We start from the raw sequence: 17,889 nt of genomic DNA, 5'->3' as shown, positions 1-17,889 counted from the left end.
TAGAACCAAACCAAATTTATTAGAGATTTCCCTTTAAACCTTCACTTTCCTTTTGCCTTGGTCATCAATCTCCCTTAGCCCCAACTTTGGGTTTGTGGTGGATTGTGTAGTAATGGAAATGATCGACCAACACACACCAGGGATCCTGACTTCTGCCCATTTAAAAGAAACAATAGCCAGTGCACAGTGCAACTTGGCACACACATAACCCCCACCTTCTCAATGCCTATCCTTTGCTTTCCCTATCTTCCTCTCCAGCCTCCCTGCCAGATGGAATAGCAGTTAACCAGCAGGAGGGAACACCATCCTGTGAATGCCTCTGTGCGAGATGCCTGGATTTAGAAAAAGTGTCTAAAGCAGTTGTCAAGTCCAACCCAAGTTGTTCATCTTGCTGGGGTGGAGGGAGGGAATGCCTGGAGAGACTCTCCAGGAGGTAGAGGGGAAAGTTTAATTGGCTTTTATTAAGAGTTAATCTGCAATTCTTTACTTCTCACAAAATAGCAAAGTGATTTTCAAAATTGATCCTGCCTATCAAATACACAGCAAATAAAACAGTGGATTTATTCCGCCACTGTAGCTGGTGGAAGCAGAAGTTTGTCTTCCGTGCAGCACCTACATGTTTACCAGTACAATGCCATGTGGTAGAAAGAAATTTTGATCTAATAATGTGGACCTCCAGTCAGTTTGGAAAGGCAAGAACTTATGGTTCTCCTTTTCAATTAATCTATCTTAGAGTTCAACAGAGAACAATTTCTGCAATCTCTTATTTGCTTGATTTTTCCTCTAGGTAAATAGTAGAGTATCTCAAGCCTGCCTGGTTAATTGGAGGTCACTCTCTTGGGCTTCATGCTAAAATTCCTCCTTTTTCTTCCCCAGAGGCAGTCTTAAGATAAAAAGATATAACGACTGAATCCAGATGCAGACCCAATTTCTCCAAGAATATTTTGGATTATTTCTTAGTAACTTTCTTTATTTAGACTGTTCCAGCAGCTTAAAAGTCATGAACATTAAATCCCACCAATACTTTCCCAAGAAGCCAATTCACAGATCGTCATAGGGAGGTGATGGAGCATTATTCATGAGGCAAAGCTCCCAGGAATATCAAATAGTGATCATTGCATCCATGAAGAACACATACTATTGATCTGCCCCCCTTGACAACCAGGTCTGAAATATTTTTTCTGTTCTTGGATATCCTACAACCAAAAAGAATCCCAATTTGTATTCTTAACATTGATATGCCATAGTTCAGATATTGCACTGTAGAATGCCTTTTCTCTGTTAAAACAACGTTAGTTGCTGGACTATTTGGATTTCTCAGATGGTATGGTTACTGCAATAGCCAGGAACCTTTAAAAATATGACAACCCCTGATTATTACCAAGAAGGGATTAATCAAGATTTTTCTCTGCCTTGGGCATCATGCCTGGCACTTATCTGAAATATTGCACTAGTCTGTGGACCTTTCTGTAATAAATATTAAAGAAGAGCCATTGAGTTCTTGGATTCATTCATTCATTCACAATGTTTATTGAGTATCAAAGCTTTGGGCCAGGAACTATTCTGGGCCCTGGGTCCATTCCTCTTATACAATCTGTATTCTACATCTTTAAATTCATATGTAATTTATCAATATCATTTTCCACAAATGAACAGAGATGGCATATTTGAAAAGACCAGGGGTTGTGTGGAAGGAGCCAGCAACTGCTATTCTGCACTGAGGATATTAGTGTTATCTGTTGGCATATATGGTACAGGGAGAAAACGTGTAGGAAGTTATCCCCTGCTCTCTGAGATATGTGGATATACAGTTTCATTGACTAGGGTTTGGCTGTAGGCCACTGGAAATAATCAGATCTGATGACCAAGTCCAGGCATGCAGAGCGACTGGACAGCTTTATCATGGACAAGGGAGTCCCTCCACCTGGCCTCTAAGTACTTCCAGCTACCCATGCCCCGAAACACAAGATGTGTCTGCCCTAGAACTGAGGTATAGGGTAGGGAGCTGTGACAAAGGCAATGGACTGTTTATTGTGCTGATCACATTTGCAAACATGCCTGAAAAAATACAGAGCTGGTGGGCAAGGATTTTAATTAAATTTCAACTATTATCATCCTGGGGAAAATGAAGAATCACGTGAGAAATGCTGATATAAAAAGAGGCAGAACAGTCTCGTTGGCCTACGTTCCGATTCTAATTACACAAATTTGGCCGTTGATCAAAGTCTCAATTCTCCCCTGGGTGCACCTAGGCCCTCGTGTGTTCTGAGCACTAAGGAAGGCAGGACAGATAAAGTCCCTGCCTTGGCATTAATACAGAACATTAAATATCTGCCCCTTTCTCACTCAACATGGCAAAACGTTGTGCCTTTGTGTATGACTAGGAAGTAACAAGCATCTCCAGATGCAAGTTCCACACTTTACAGTAACTTAAAGGCACTGCAAAAACTTCAAGGAAAATGGACTGGAATTAAAAGATAAGTTTATTGGGGTGGGCATATGGCATCGCGATTAAGATACCAACGGGGATGGCTGCAACCCACATTATGAGTGTCTGGGATTAGTCATTGACCCTGCTGATTCCAGTTTCCTGCTAATGCACACCTTGGGAGTGAGCAGCTGATGATTCAAGTACTGGGGTCCCTGCCACCCGCATGGGAGACCTAGATTAAGTTCCTGGAACCTGGCTTTAACTTGGCCCATCCCTGGCTATTGCACGTATTTGGGGAGTGACCCAGTGAGTGGGAGATCTCTTTTTCTCCCTCATTTTGTAATATTAATAACTCTGTTTTCAGGGGAAAAATAGTATATGAGTACATGTACACAACACTTACAGTTTCAGAGAATGTGACAAAATATTAAAAATTGCTAAATCTTAAAACTAAAATATAAGCTTATGATAAAACATTATTTTGGTGCAAAAAACTTGAAATCCATGCGGTTTTCTCATAACGTGCATCTTACATAAACTTTTTGGAAATCTTTCCTATCAAAGTCTCCATAACCATTCAATCTCTTCATTTATCCTATTGGCCACAATTCACGTGATAACGGACATCAAGTTCTTTATCATCCCATAGCCTATTAATCCTAGATCCATATGGCTTTTAGATGAAGCTCTGAGTCAATTTCTTGCCATGAATATTTAAAGAAAAAAGATTTTTTTTTGCATTTCCTATGTATGTCCAATTTGCTTCTAAAAGGCAGGATTCCAATCTCACAGCCAGAAAATGTGGTGTTGAGGGTGGTAATAATAATGCTGTGACTATATTCCTCAAACCATAAATTGACATGCGGTCTGACAAGCATAAAGTGTACTTCTGGAGACAGTGGGATAGAATATTTGAAATCAGAACTGGAAAATTTGGGACATATGAAGTCTATAAATAGTGGGCAGAGACTGGACTGGTTCCAGCAGAGACTCAATTCCTACTAAGAACCACATAATTAGCCAGCCCCCATTTGTCATATGTATAAATAATGGTACATATGAGAGGCAATTTGAACCAGCATGGTAAACAAGCCTGGCCTGTGCCAGGGAGCTGCCTGGCACACACACTCCTTGTTCCAGGGCTGCATACAGGATAAGGCTGCTCTTGTAGAATGGGCACTGCAGTTGGGAAATAAACACTCTGACCTCAAAGACTGAACACACCCAGATAGCACAGAGCCTTCACCAACAGGAAGTGCTCCATCCTTAAAGGTGTTCCCTCCTCCAGGAGGAAGGTAAGAGGAATTTACACAGGAAGTTTTGAGATGTCTGTGTTTCTTTCCAGTTGGAGAATCCTTTCTGCTTAGATCCATTAGTAAGTTATTCCTCCCACCTAGGCTGACAAAGCAATCCTGGAATTAGAGTCAGACAGAGAAGAGTTGGAGCAGGGAGAGCAGACATAGCAGGGGGTTTTGCCCTTTTTAAAATTTTTAATTTGTTGAAAAACAGAAGTAGGGGGAGAAAACTGAGACTTTTTTTAAAAAAAGATTTACTTATTTGAAAGAGTTAGAAGGCACCTGTGAAAGACAGAAGGGGGGAGAGGGAGAGGAGGAGAGAAGGAAGGGGAGGGGAAATGGGAGGGGGAGGAGGAGGGAGAGGGGAAGGGGAGGGAGGGACCTCTGATTTGTGTTTTCACAAGGACTTCATCTGTCCTGCCTTCCCTAGTGCTCAGAACACACGAGGGTATAGGTGTACCCAGGGGAGAATTGAGACTTTGATCAACGGCCAAATTTGTACATCGAGTGTAGTTAGAATTGGAACATAAGCCAACGAGACTGTTCTGCCTCTTTTTAAATCAGCATTTCTCACGTGATTCTTCATTTTCCCCAGGATGATAATAATTGAAATTTAATTAAAATCATTGCCCACCAGCTCTGTATTTTTTCAGGCATGTTTGCAAGTGTGATCAGCACAATAAACAGTCCATTGCCTTTGTCATAGAGAGACAGAAAGAGAGAGACAGAGACAGACAGACAGACACACACACACACACAGAGAGAGAGAGAGAGAGTGAGAGAGAGAGAGAGTGAGAGAGAGAGAGTTAGAGATCTTCCATTCACTGGTTCACTCCCCAAATGACTGCTATGACCAGGGCTGGACCATGCCAGGAGCTTCTTCTGGTTCTTCCTTGTGAGAACAGGGACCCAAAGACTTGGCCCTTCCTCTGCTGCTTTCCCAGGTGCATTATCAAGGAGCTGGATCAGAAGTGGGGCAGCTGGGACTCAAACTGATACCCATATGGGATGCCATCACTGCAGGCTATGGCTTAACCTGTTGTACCACAGAACCAGCCTCCTGACCAAGAAATTCCATCTACTAATTCACTCCCCAAATGTCAAAAGAGTTGAAGCCAGGAGCCAGGAACTCCTTCTGGGTCTTCAAAATGAGTTGGAGGGGCCCAAGTATTTGAGCCATCACTTGCTGCCTCCCCAGGTACATATTAGCAGGAAATTAAGATGGACATGGAGCTGCACTCAAGCCCAGGCTCTCTGATATGGAATGCGGGTGTCCCAAGCGGAGTCCTTAGTGCTGTGCCAAATGGTTGTCCCAATTGTGCTTCTTGATTGTTCTTAATACTAATGTAATGTGACAATAAAGTGTAACATCTCTTGGGAAAATGTGTTAAGATCCCTGACATCAGATTTTGACTGCTTCTATCCCAAATGTCAGCAAGCAGGAAGTATGTGGGACATAAATTGATCAGAGAAATGACGAAGCAAGCCATTCGGTGTGCCCTATTCAGAGCTGGCGTCAAGAACCTTGACTATATCCTCTCTGCGTCTCAGCAGTCCTTTTTGTCACCTCCCCTTTTAGAGGTAAGGGCACTGTGGCTGAGAGACACTAAGAGAGAGTTGCCTAAGTTTACTGCCCACATAGCATCTAGTGGTGGAGTCCCAAACTGAGTTCAAAGCTTTGAACATCATGACTAGAAGCTTAAAACCCACGGCAGGAGGAAACACTTGAAGGCGGCCCAGAGTGGAGAATGCTGTCCGAGCCCTATGGTTCCCCACAGCATAAGCAACAAAGTCACTAAGGGACATTCTGGAAATACAAACACTTGGGCCCCATCCTGGAATTTATGATTCAGGGATCTGATTCTTTGCTTTTTTTTTTTTTTTAAAGATTTTATTTATTTGACAGGTAGAGATACAGTGAGAGACAGAGAGAAAGGTCTTCCTTCCGTTGGTTCACTCCCCAAATGGCCGCTACAGCCGGCGCTGCGCCGATCTAAAGTCGGGAGCCAGGTGCTTCCTCCTGGTCTCCCATGTGGGTACAGGGGACCAAGCACTTGGGCCATCCTCCACTGCCCTCTTGGGCCACAGCAGAGAGCTGGACTGGAAGAGGGGCAACTGGGACGAGAACCAGTGCCCAGATGGGATGCCGGTGCTGCAGGCGGAAGATTAACCTAGTGTGCCACGGTGCTGGCCCTTGATTCTGTGCATTTTGAAAAATCTCCCCAACCTGCACTGGTGATTCTCATCCATACTCCCTATAAGAACTTTTTCACAAATCCAGCTCTATCTGGCTGAATTTCCACTTGTTTCCTTGTGAGAAGGGATTAGAAGTCAACATTTAATGTAATTGTTCAGCATTTGTGTGTGTGTGTGTGTGTGTGCAGCAAAGTAATCTACCTCTGATCAATACACACTAATGACCACACAGCCCTAGTTCCTTGGTGGTGGTACAGGCATTCTTTTAAAAATGTTGAGATTTCTGGCCGGCGCTGCGGCTCACTAGGCTAATCCTCCATCTAGCGGCGCCAGCACACGGGGTTCTAGTCCCGGTCGGAGAGCTGGATTCTGTCCAGGTTGCCCCTCTTCCAGGCCAGCTCTCTGCTGTGGCCAGGGAGTGCAGTGGAGGATGGCCCAAGTGCTTGGGCCCTGCACCCCATGGGAGACCAGGAGAAGCACCTGGCTCCTGCCATTGGATCAGCGCGGTGCGCCGGCCGCAGCACGCCAGCCATGGCGGCCATTGGAGGGTGAACCAATGGCAAAAAGGAAGACCTTTCTCTCTGTCTCTCTCACTATCCACTCTGCCTGTCAAAAAAAAAAAAATGTTGAGATTTCTATAGAATTCCAAATTGATTGCCTAGAGGCTTTATAGTAGGGGGATGTCTACTCTGACTGACAGATTCCTGACTATGGTAATAAGACAAAGTCAGATTAGCCCAAACCAAGCTCAAGAGCACTCCTCACAAGATGCTCTCAGGATGGCCAAATCACAGAAAACTAGGAGAGGCAGCAGCAAGTGGTATAGGTATAGCTATGTAAATACCATGCAAACACAACTCAGGTGGCTTTTGGAAACGGAATTTGTCCATTTAAACACATAGCAAAGATCTGTGGGTTAGGGGCAGGAATTCCAAAGAAACTAATCTCTACAAATTGCTCACAATAGAAAAGAAGAAAGGATAAATGAAATGGGCGAGTTCTTTTCCAAAATATTCACTTAAAATTTTTTTTTTTGGTACAGAGATGTGTATAAAAAAGAAATAAGACAAAATATCCAAGTCCATTTTTCTGTGTCACCCAAGACTCAGAGACTACTCATAGTTTTCTTGTCATAACCATAGAAGAGAAGAATGGAATGGGACACGTGACCTGGTCTCTGAACCTGATGCAGGACAAGAACATGAGGACAACTGACATTCCTGGCCTGTATCTGCCACCCAGTGACTCAGATAAAAGGTTTGACTTCAATACCCCGATTTCTCAATCTGAGAATGTAGACAGAGAGGAAGAAGGAGGGCTTTGGTAGATGAGAGACACCACACTGGGACTATACTTATGCTCTAATTGCAAACGACCCACAGTTATGTACATTCTGTTTTAGGCACTTTATAAGAGTCAGATGTGGAACTCCCTATGGTAGTGGTTGCCTTAACTCTCTAGAAACTTGAAGGCAAGTTAGAACTAAAAAGAAACTAAAGCTATAGACCTGAGAAGTAGATGTTTTGCATATTTCCCTAATTTGTTTTATAGAGAAATGGGATACCGACTATCATCAATGGAGTGCTTTCAAGTGAATCATAATCACACACATGTGCAAAACCATCAGTGAAGTCTAGATGTGCAATTAAATGCCTAATTATGCTTAAGAAGCCCCGGCATTCTTTAGTCTCTGACTACACCCTCAGGAAAACACACAGTAATCTTCTGTCTTGAGTACTGGTTCTTTAAAGTGTTTAAATGCCATGAAAGTGCAACTGTGTGCCCAATTAGGGGTGCAATTGCCAGGTCAAAGCATGAAATCAGCCTTATCCCCTGCCATGCTGGCTAACTCTCCAGATCCTACTTCCCAACCCAAAGGGGCACATTAATCTGCTTCCTCTGTCATCCTGGGGCTCTGTAAGAAGTGTTGCGTGCTTGATCCCCTGCCAGCCTTAGAGATGGTAGCAGGCATACAAAGTCAAGCCAATGGTTTTTGCACTGCTTCTTTGAAGGGCTTTTATTAATCTCTCAACTAAGTGATTAAAAACTATCTTCAGATAGTACCCTGCTACTATTGAGATAGGTAGGGTGAGAAATGAGGAAAGGAATACAGTCTCCCTTTGATTCTCTCTTTCTCAACACAAATTCTAGTCCAGCACTTTTTCCACCTATTGAAGAGACACTGAGGATCACCAAGATGGACCCACTACTTGAAACCTTTCTGAAAAGGTGATGCAGTGGGCTGGCATTGTGACGAAGCTAGTTAAGTTGCTGCCTGTAGTGCTGGCATCCCTTGTGGGTGACGGTTCCAGTCCCAGCTGTTCCACAGCTGATCCAGCTCTCTACTAATGCACCTGGGAAAACAGTGGAAGATGGCCAAGTGCTTGGGTCCCTGTACCATGTGGGAGACCTGGAAGAAGCTCCAGGCTCCTGGCTTTGGCCTGGCACAGCCCTGGCTATGGATCGAAGATCTCTCCCTCTGTCTTTCTCTTTGTAATTCTTCCTTTCAAGTAAGTAAATAAATCTCTTAAAAAATGGTCAGGAAAGTAAGCATTCAGAAAATTTTCTCTATATAAGTCACAGATAAATCTCAAAGGAATTATATTGCTTGCCCAACTCCTTAAGTAACTGCCAACTCAGGTCATGGGCAGTAGAGAGATGGGCTGGATGAGAAAGGCCAATGCTAGAATTAAACAGTCCTACTCCACAGGGCAGCCAAGGAGAGCAGGTACAACAGGGGGTCAAAGGAAGTCCAGACATGGCAGGTGGATGTGTACCCAAAGTCATGGGGAGCGGGTAGGGACAGTCAAGGGAGGAAGTAGAAAACTGTCTGGAGCAACATACATCAGCCAAGGCAGTGGTATCTCAGAGGCAGAAATTCAAGCTCTAGGGACATCACTGGAAAATGGTTGGAATCCAAGAGAAAGAGGTGAACACAAGGAATCAATAGTTTTTGTTCAATGCAGCACAAAGTAAAGATGCAGGGAACTCAATGCTGGATCAAAGTATGAGAACAAGATTTTGTCACGAGAAATAAGAGCCTAGGTATAGAGACCTTTCACCTCAATTTTACTCTCCATCTGCTATGGATCAGGTGTTGCTTATAGTTGTTAGTATTGACAATACAACAGTAACCACCTGATGAAATTAATGGTCAGGAGGTGACATGATTAGGGACTTGGGTAGCTGAACACACCCTTATAGACTCAGGGCATCTTTTAACTCCCCTCGCAGATTTCAACATCTGGGATGACATGTAAGGGGTTTCAGCTGGAGGAACCCAAGAGCTGTTAGAACAGGGCTGCAGCAGGTAAGTCAGGACTCTGACTTACTGGTAGTTTATTTCTCTCTTGTTTGTCCATGCAGCTGCATCTCTGCATTCCCAGGCTTATTTTAAAAACAATATGAAACTTTAACATGTTTTGCTCCTTCCTAGTTGACTTAGGAGCAAAAGTTCCAGCTGTTGATATCTCAGCCTCCTCCTAGCAAGGTTGTCCCCTAAAGTCAGGAGGGCACACAGCTCTTTGGGGCTTGTGCCACCAACTCCAATCCCATTTCTGTCAGAAGAGCTCTGGGTGACTTTGTCATGACTGAATCATGAGCAGAACAATTGAAGTTGTGATATGCCTCTCCAACGCTCAAAGAGACAGGCAGGGCTTCTGCCCCAAAAATAAAGGTATATTTTATTAAATAAACCATGTGATTATGTGGAATATACTTTTTTAACTTTTATTTAGTAAATATAAATTTCCAAAGTACAGTTTATGGATTACAATGGCTCCCCCCCCGTAACTTCCCTCCCACTAACACCCCTCCCATCTCCCGCTCCCTCCCCCCTTCCATTCACATCAAGATTCATTTTCAATTATCTTTATATACAGAAGATCGATTCAGTGTACATTAAGTAAAGATTTCATCAGTTTGCACCCACACAGAAACACAAAGTGTAAAATACTGTTTCAGTACTAGTTATAGCATTACTTCACATTGGACAACACATTAAGGACAGATCCCACATGAGGAGTAAGTACACAGTGACTCCTGTTGTTGACTTAACAATGACAATCTTGTTTATGGCGTCAGAAATCTCCCTAGGCTCTAGTCATGAGTTGCCAAGGCTATGGAAGCCTTTTGAGTTCACCGACTTCAATCTTATTCAGACAGGGTCATAGCCAAAGTGGAAGTTCTCTCCTCCCTTCAGAGAAAGGTACCTCCTTCTTTGATGGCCCCATTCTTTCCACAGGGATCTCACTTGCAGAGACCTTTCATTTAGGTCTTCTTTTTTTTTTTTTGCCAGAGTGTCTTGGCTTTCCATGCCTAAAATACTCTCATGGGCTCTTCAGCCAGATCCAAATGCCTTAAGGGCTGATTCTAAGGCCAGAGTGCTGTTTAGGACATCTGCCATTCTATGGGTCTGCTGTGTATCCCGCTTCCCATGTTGGATCATTCTCTCCCTTTTTGATTCTATCAGTTACTATTAGCAGACACTAGTCTTGTTTGTGTGATCCCTTTGACTCTTAGACCTACCAGTGTGATCAATTGTGAACTGAAATTGATCACTTGGACTAGTGAGATGGCATTGGTACATGCCACCTTGATGGGATTGTATTGGAATCCCCTGGCACGTTTCTAACTCCACCATTTGGGGCAAGTCCGATTGAGCATATCCCAAATTGTACATCTCCTCCCTCTCTTATTCCCACTCTTATATTTAATAGGGATCACTTTTCAATTAAAATTTAAACACCTAAGAATAATTGTGTGTTAATTACAGAGTTCAACCAATAGTACTAGAACAAAAAAAAATACTAAAAGGGATAAAGTATTACATTGTACATCAACAGTCAGGACAAGGGCTGATCAAGTCATTGTTTCTCATAGTGTCCATTTCACTTCAACAGTTTTCCCCTTTGGTGCTCAGTTGTCGCCGATCAGGGAGAACATATGATATTTGTCCCTTTGGGACTGGCTTAATTCACTCAGCATGATGTTTTCCAGATTCCTCCATTTTGTTGCAAATGACTGGATTTCATTGTTTTTGACTGCTGTATAGTATTCTATAGAGTACATGTTCCATAATTTCTTTTTTTTTAAACTTTTATTTAATGAATATAAATTTCCAAAGTACGATTTATGGATTACAATGGCTTCCCCCCAATACCGTCCCTCCCACCCACAACCCTCCCCTTTCCCACTCCCTCTCCCCTTCCATTCACATCAAGATTCATTTTTGATTATCTTAATATACAGAAGATCAGCTTAGTATACATTAAGGATTTCAACAGTTTGCTCCCACACAGAAACATAAAGTGAAAAATAATAGATGATTTTTTTTTAATGATGATGAAATCAGATCAGACCTATTGTCATGTTTAATCCCAGTGAGAGTCAAGTTGGGAATTGATAATTTCTTTTTTTTTTTTTTTTTTTTTTTACAGAAGATCAGTTTAGTATGCATTAAGTAAAGATTTCAACAGTTTGCACCCCCATAGAAACACAAAGTGAAATATACTGTTTGAGTACTCATTATAGCATTAAATCTCAATGCACAGCACATTAAGGTACCTTTCTCTGAAGGGAGGAGAGAACCTCCACTTTGACTATGACCTTGTCTAAACAAGATAAGAGTCGGAGAACTCAGAGGGCTTCCATAGCCTTGGAAACTCATGACTGGAGCATAGGGAGATTACTGATGCCATAGACAGGAGTGTCAATTGGTAAAGTCAACAACAGGAGTCACTGTGCACTTACTCCTTCATGTAGGATCTCTGTCCATAATTTCTTTATCCATTCTACTGTTGATGGGCCTTTGGGTTGGTTCCAGGTCTTAGCTATTGTGAATTGAGCTGCAATAAACATTAATGTGCAGACTGCTTTTTTGTTTGCCAATTTAATTTCCTTTGGGTAAATTCCAAGAAGTGGGATGGCTGGGTTGTATGGTAGGGTTATATTCAGGTTTCTGAGGAATCTCCAGACTGACTTCCACAGTGGCTTAACCAGTTTGCATTTCCACCAACACTGGGTTAGTGTCCCTTTTCCCCCACATCCGCACCAGCATCTGTTGTTGGTAGATTTCTGAATGTGAGCCATTCTTACCGGGGTGAGGTGAAACCTCATTGTGGTTTTGATTTGCATTTCCCTGATTGCTAGTGATCTTGAACATTTTTTCATGTGTCTGTTGGCCATTTGGATTTCCTCTTTTGAAAAATGTCTATTGAGGTCCTTGGCCCATCTCTTAAGTGGGTTGTTTGTTTTGATGTTGTGGAGTTTCTTGATTTCTTTGTAGATTCTGGTTATCAGCCCTTTATCTGTTGCATAGTTTGCAAATATTTTTTCCCATTCTGTCGGTTGCCTCTTTACTTTCCTGACTGTTTCTTTTGCAGTACAGAAACTTCTCAATTTGATGCAATCCCAAATGTTAATTTTGGCTTTGACTGCCTGTGCTTCTGGGGTCTTTTCCAAGAAGTCTTTGCTGGTACCTATATCTTGCAGGGTTTCTCCAATGTTCTCTAATAATTTGATGGTGTCGGGTCATAGATTTAAATCTTTAATCCATGTTGAGTGGATTTTTATATAAGGTGATGGGTAGGAGTCTTGCTTCATGCTTCTGCAACACATCAGAAAGATCATCCACCCAGACCAAGTGGGATTTATCCCTGGTATGCAGGGATGGTTCAATATTCGCAAAACAATCAATGTGATACACCACATTAACAGACTGCAGAAGATAAACCATATGATTATCTCAGTAGACGCAGAGAAAGCATTTGGTAAAATACAACACCCTTTCATGATGAAAACTCTAAGCAAACTGAGTATAGAAGGAACATTCCTCAATACAATCAAAGCAATTTAGGAAAAACCGATGGCCAGCATCCTATTGAATGGGGAAAAGTTGGAAGCATTTCCACTGAGATCTGGTACCAGACAGGGATGCCCACTCTCACCACTGCTATTCATTATAGTTGTGGAAGTTTTAGCCAGAGCTACTAGGCAAGACAAAGAAATTAAAGGGATACAAATTGGGAAGGAGAACTCAAACTATCCCTCTTTGCAGATGATATAATTCTTTATTTAGGGGAACCAAAGAACTCTACTAACAGACTATTGGAACCCATAGAAGAGTTTGGCAAAGTAGCAGGATATAAAATCCATGCACAAAATCAACAGCCTTTGTATACACAGGCAATGCCACGGCTGAGGAAGAACTTCTGAGATCAATTCCATTCACAATAGCTACAAAAACAATCAAATACCTTGGAATAAAGTTAACCAAGGACATTAAAGAGCTCTATGATGAAAATTACAAAATCTTAAAGAAATAGAAGAGGATACCAAAAAAATGGAAAAATCTTCCATGCTCATGGATTGGAAGAATCAATATCATCAAAATGTCCATTCTCCCAAAAGCGATACCAATCAAAATACCAAAGACATTCTTCTCATATCTGGAAAAAATGATACTGAAATTCATATGGAGACACAGGAGACCTTGAATAACTAAAGCAATCTTGTACAACAAAAACAAAGCCGGAAGCATCTCAATACCAAATTTCAGGACATACTACAGGGCAGTTGTTATCAAAACAGCATGGTACTGGTACAGAAACAGATGGATAGACCAATGGAATAGAATAGAAACACCAGAAATCAATCCAAACATCTACAGCCAACTTATATTTGATCAAGGATACAAAACCAATTCCTGGAGTAAGGACAGTCTATTCAATAAATGGTATTGGGAAAATTGGATTTCCACGTGCAGAAGCATGGAATATACTCTTTTCATAAAAAATATGCAACCTTGAAATGTTGTACAGGTTGAGTAGCCCTTATTGAAATGCTTAGATCAGAACTGTTTCAGATTATGGGGCATTGCATAGATTTTACCAGTTGAACATCCCTAATCCAAAATCTCAGAATCCTAAATGTTCTAATATTTGAAATGGAATGTCATGTCAGTGCTCAAAATATTTTGTATTTTAAAGCATTTCAGATTTTTGGATTAGGAAAGTGGTCATTGATAATTCACTCACTAGTCTATCTAGTTTGAAATTTAGGGATCTGCAATCTCCCAGACTTCTCCATTGGAAAAAAAAAAAAAACAGTATTAAGTCCTGCTCTGACATTCAAGGCCTTTCAGAATTTGGATTCAGTGGATGCCTCCAGTTAGATCTCTCTGCTCCATATCCTTTGTTTTGGTGAAAACAGTTACATGAAGTTTCTAGAAATATCTAGCCTCATCCTCTGTCTGGGCCTTTTATCATGGTCTTACCTCCCCAAATGCTTCTTCCAACTGAAATTCCACCCACCATTCCAAGGTATGAAATGCTAAAACAATACCTATGCCACCAACCCTTCCTCAAAAGCTCACTTGCTCTACCAACACACTGACTAGAAGCGACTTCTCCCTCCTCTAACCTGCTAAGGAGCCTGGGGGCACTTATGGCATGTGTCACAGAATGGGCAGGGCCAGGCTTGGAAGTCAGATGGAAGTCAGAGTGCAATTCTGCACTTTTTCAGTTCGTCCTTAAACTCTAGGACCACTGTCTCCCTGCATCCTAGTATTGTCAAGAATTCAATCATGTTACAAACTAAAGAGTGTGTGTCACAGCCTGCCAAGGAGCAAATTTCCAAATAACTTTTCTTGTTATTCTTAACATGATTTGTGTCCATGCACCATTGCTTCTTCTGATCACAAGTTCCTTGAAAAGAGGAGCTGCTTTACTCAGTCTTATCTGTGCTGTGCTTAATGCTGCAAGTGCTGCTGGGTGAATGGATAATGAATATGATGGAACCTCCAATGTGATTTCAAAAGCCATTAGGCTACAACTGATACCAAAGCTCCATGTAATGCAACAGCAGAATTGCAATAACAGTTTAATGAGACAGATACATGTGCTCCTAGGTTGTTATCTATTTAGCTCAGATGAGCAGTTTCCAGGGTCCATAAAAGTAAAGCCACAGTTATAGCAGAGAAAAATGCTAACAATATACCTCCCATTCCCTGCTATCAGAGATAGTTCCCAGAACTTAAGAACAGCCTAGCAGAAGAGGTATTGTGTTGTAGGAATAGCCACCAATATAGACTCCATGTTTACATAGACACCAGACAATAATTTAACTACTTTACATATGTTAGCCACTGAATCATCACAGTAGTCATGTGAAGTAACTACTAGTCTCTTACCATTTTCCCATTAGGAAATTGAGGCAGTGAAAGTTAGGTAAATTCTAAGCTCTCAGAGGAAGTGGTAGAACAGAGATTTGGGCCCGAATCCATGTGCTCAGCAGCTAGACTCCGTATCCCATGGTCAAAAGGGACGGTCTGGACACTGCACTGTTCCCTTCACTGTAAAGGCAGCAGTTTGGCCAGATCTCAGCAGAGCACGCTGTACTTATCACTGCTCCATATGCAACCTGGGCTCTTCCTGCAGCACACTCGCATGCCTGTAGAACCTGTGTTTTTAACCACTGTGAATGGAGTGGAATGGAGGATGTTAGCATTATAGAACGGCATCTGTTAGGAAAAGTTTACGCTTATGTGTCTGCAAAGGCCATTTCAAGCACTCTGAGGTGTCTATGGACAAAGCAACCTGTGATAGAGCTGAAGAGCACAAGTAATGATCCAGTGCAGGGAGCTCTGGTGGTGGTGGGTGAGGAAATAGGGATAAGCTGAGGCAAGAGAAAAAATGAGAAGCAGCCCTGCTCCTGGACTAATTCCTTCAGGAAATGAAATACAGACAATATGATGAAAAAAATTTTTTATTTGACAGGTAGAGTTATAGACAGTAAACAGTGAGTGAGAGAGAGAGAGAGAGAGAGAGAGAGAGAAAGGTCTTCCTTCCATTGGTTCTCCCCCAAAATGGCCACAATGGCCGGAGCTGCGCCGATCCGAAGCCAGGAGCCAGGTGCTTCCTCCTGGTCTCTCATGCAGGTGCAGGGGCCCAAGCACTAGCGCCATTCTCCACTGCCGTCCCGGGCCACAGCAGAGAGCTGAACTGGAAGAAGAGCAGCCGGGACTAGAACCCAGCGGAAAGTGTTTTTAAAATTTACCATTTCTTTGAGTGCCAGTTATCCAGAGCTTGGGCAAAGTGACAATTTTGAAATTAAAATTGCTCACTGAACAAGTTAAGCATTTTAAGAGCTCCTCTGAGCAAACTGAGGGAAAGCAATAGGCCCATGTACATTGAACCCAGAATGACTGAAATCACCTGTTAGTACTGATCTTACATAAACTGCCCAATTCTTGAAGGGCCAGAGGCTACCACATTCTGAAGCACGTGGATAATTAATCACAGAAGGAGGAATTGTGCAAATCTTTCTTGAGTTCGCAGCATCCTGGACCATGGCAAATCCCTGCTGTTCACTTTATAAAGGTAGGCGTACTACCTACAAAATGATCTATGTGTCAGTGTAAGTTCATGGTGTGAACACTTGGCTGGCATCTCAAGCATGCAGAAAAAGGCAGTAGACGATTTCACTCACTATTTTAGGTCAACTCTGTTTTATCCCATCTAATTGACCCTAGGATATGCATTCCCAACAAGGGCAATTCAGGGGGCAAAAACTGATTCTAGGGGGCTAACACTGTGGCATAGTAGGCTAAACCTCTGCCTGCTGTGCCAGCATCCCAAATGGGCGCTGGTTCTAGTCCATGCTGCTCCTCTTATGATCCAGCTCTCCACTATGGTCTGGGAAGGCAGTAGAAGATGGCCCAAATGGTTGGGCCCCTGCACCTGTGTGGGGGCCACAGAAGAAGCTCCTGGCTTCAGATCGGTTCAGTTATAGCCGCTGCAGCCATTTTGGGAGTGAACCAGCAGATGGAAGACCTTTCTCTTCTCATTCTCTCTGTATAATGACTCTACCTCTCAAATATATAAATACAATCTTTAAAAAAAAAAAAACCTGGCCGGCGTGTGGCTCACTAGGCTAATCCTCCGCCTTGCGGCACCGGCACACCAGGTTCTAGTCCCGGTCGGGGTGCCGGATTCTGTCCCGGTTGCCCCTCTTCCAGGCCAGCTCTCTGCTATGGCCAGGGAGTGCAGTGGAGGATGGCCCAAGTACTTGGGCCCTGCACCCGCATGGGAGACCAGGAAAAGCACCTGGCTCCTGGCTTTGGATCAGCGCAATGCGCCAGCCACAGTGTGCTGGCTGCGTGGCCATTGGAGGGTGAACCAATGGCAAAAGGAAGACCTTTCTCTCTGTCTCTCTCTCACTGTCCACTCTGCCTGTCAAAAATAAAAAAAAATAAAAAAATAAAATAATAAAAAAAACCTAACCCTAGGGCAGCAAGACAATCAGTCTTTTGTGGATAAAGCACAGATACACACAATACATAAGCAGGTGTATCATCTGCCTACAATAGTAAAATTCTACAGTGGAGGAAGCCACCAGGGGAAAAAATACCTAAAAACATTTTTGTGGGAGCAAAAATGAAAATAGAAATTGAGAGGTGCTGCAAAAGAACCTGTGAAACCAAGGACTGTCATTCTCAGCAGCAGGAATTCTTGGGAAAGAAGAAATATTTAGCAATCCCTGAAGACAGAATTATAAAGGAGGACATTTTTTTCTGTTGTTTTCCCATTCATAGTGAGCATGGAAATTCAAGTGGTCTCCTGGCTGTGTCCACCAGGGTTCTCCAATGAAACAGCAGATTCTTCTTACATGTCCATCGCTCACATCTGTGGAGAACTGGTTCCAAGGTTTCCCTCCAACCCCTCGCCACATGCACAACAAAACCCAATAATGCTCAAGTCCCTTGTGTAAAATGGACTATAACTGATGCATAGCCTTCTGTAGACTTTAAATAATCTTTCAATTATTTATAATACAATGTAATACTGTGTAAGTTGTTGTTATACTGTATTGTTTAGGTGGGTACCGAAGTTCACTAGGCTAATCCTCCACCTACGGCGCCGGCACTCCGGATTCTAGTCCTGGTTGGGGCGCCAGATTCTGTCCCGG

At 42.6% G+C, this 17,889-nt stretch overlaps 1 long non-coding RNA gene across 5 annotated transcripts in view; it reads right to left on the bottom strand.

The window, feature by feature from the left end:
- Positions 1 to 17,889, bottom strand: part of LOC138849921 (uncharacterized) — a 103,107-nt gene that overhangs the window by 43,214 nt on the left and 42,004 nt on the right. The window lies entirely within an intron of this gene.

The sequence above is a fragment of the Oryctolagus cuniculus genome, chromosome 6, assembly GCF_051225735.1.
Source record: "Oryctolagus cuniculus isolate XC-2025 breed Fujian yellow rabbit chromosome 6, ASM5122573v1, whole genome shotgun sequence".
Lineage (NCBI taxonomy): Eukaryota > Metazoa > Chordata > Mammalia > Lagomorpha > Leporidae > Oryctolagus > Oryctolagus cuniculus.
The sequence above is the reverse complement of the archived record's forward strand: the minus strand, read 5'-3'. Positions and strand labels throughout refer to the sequence as shown.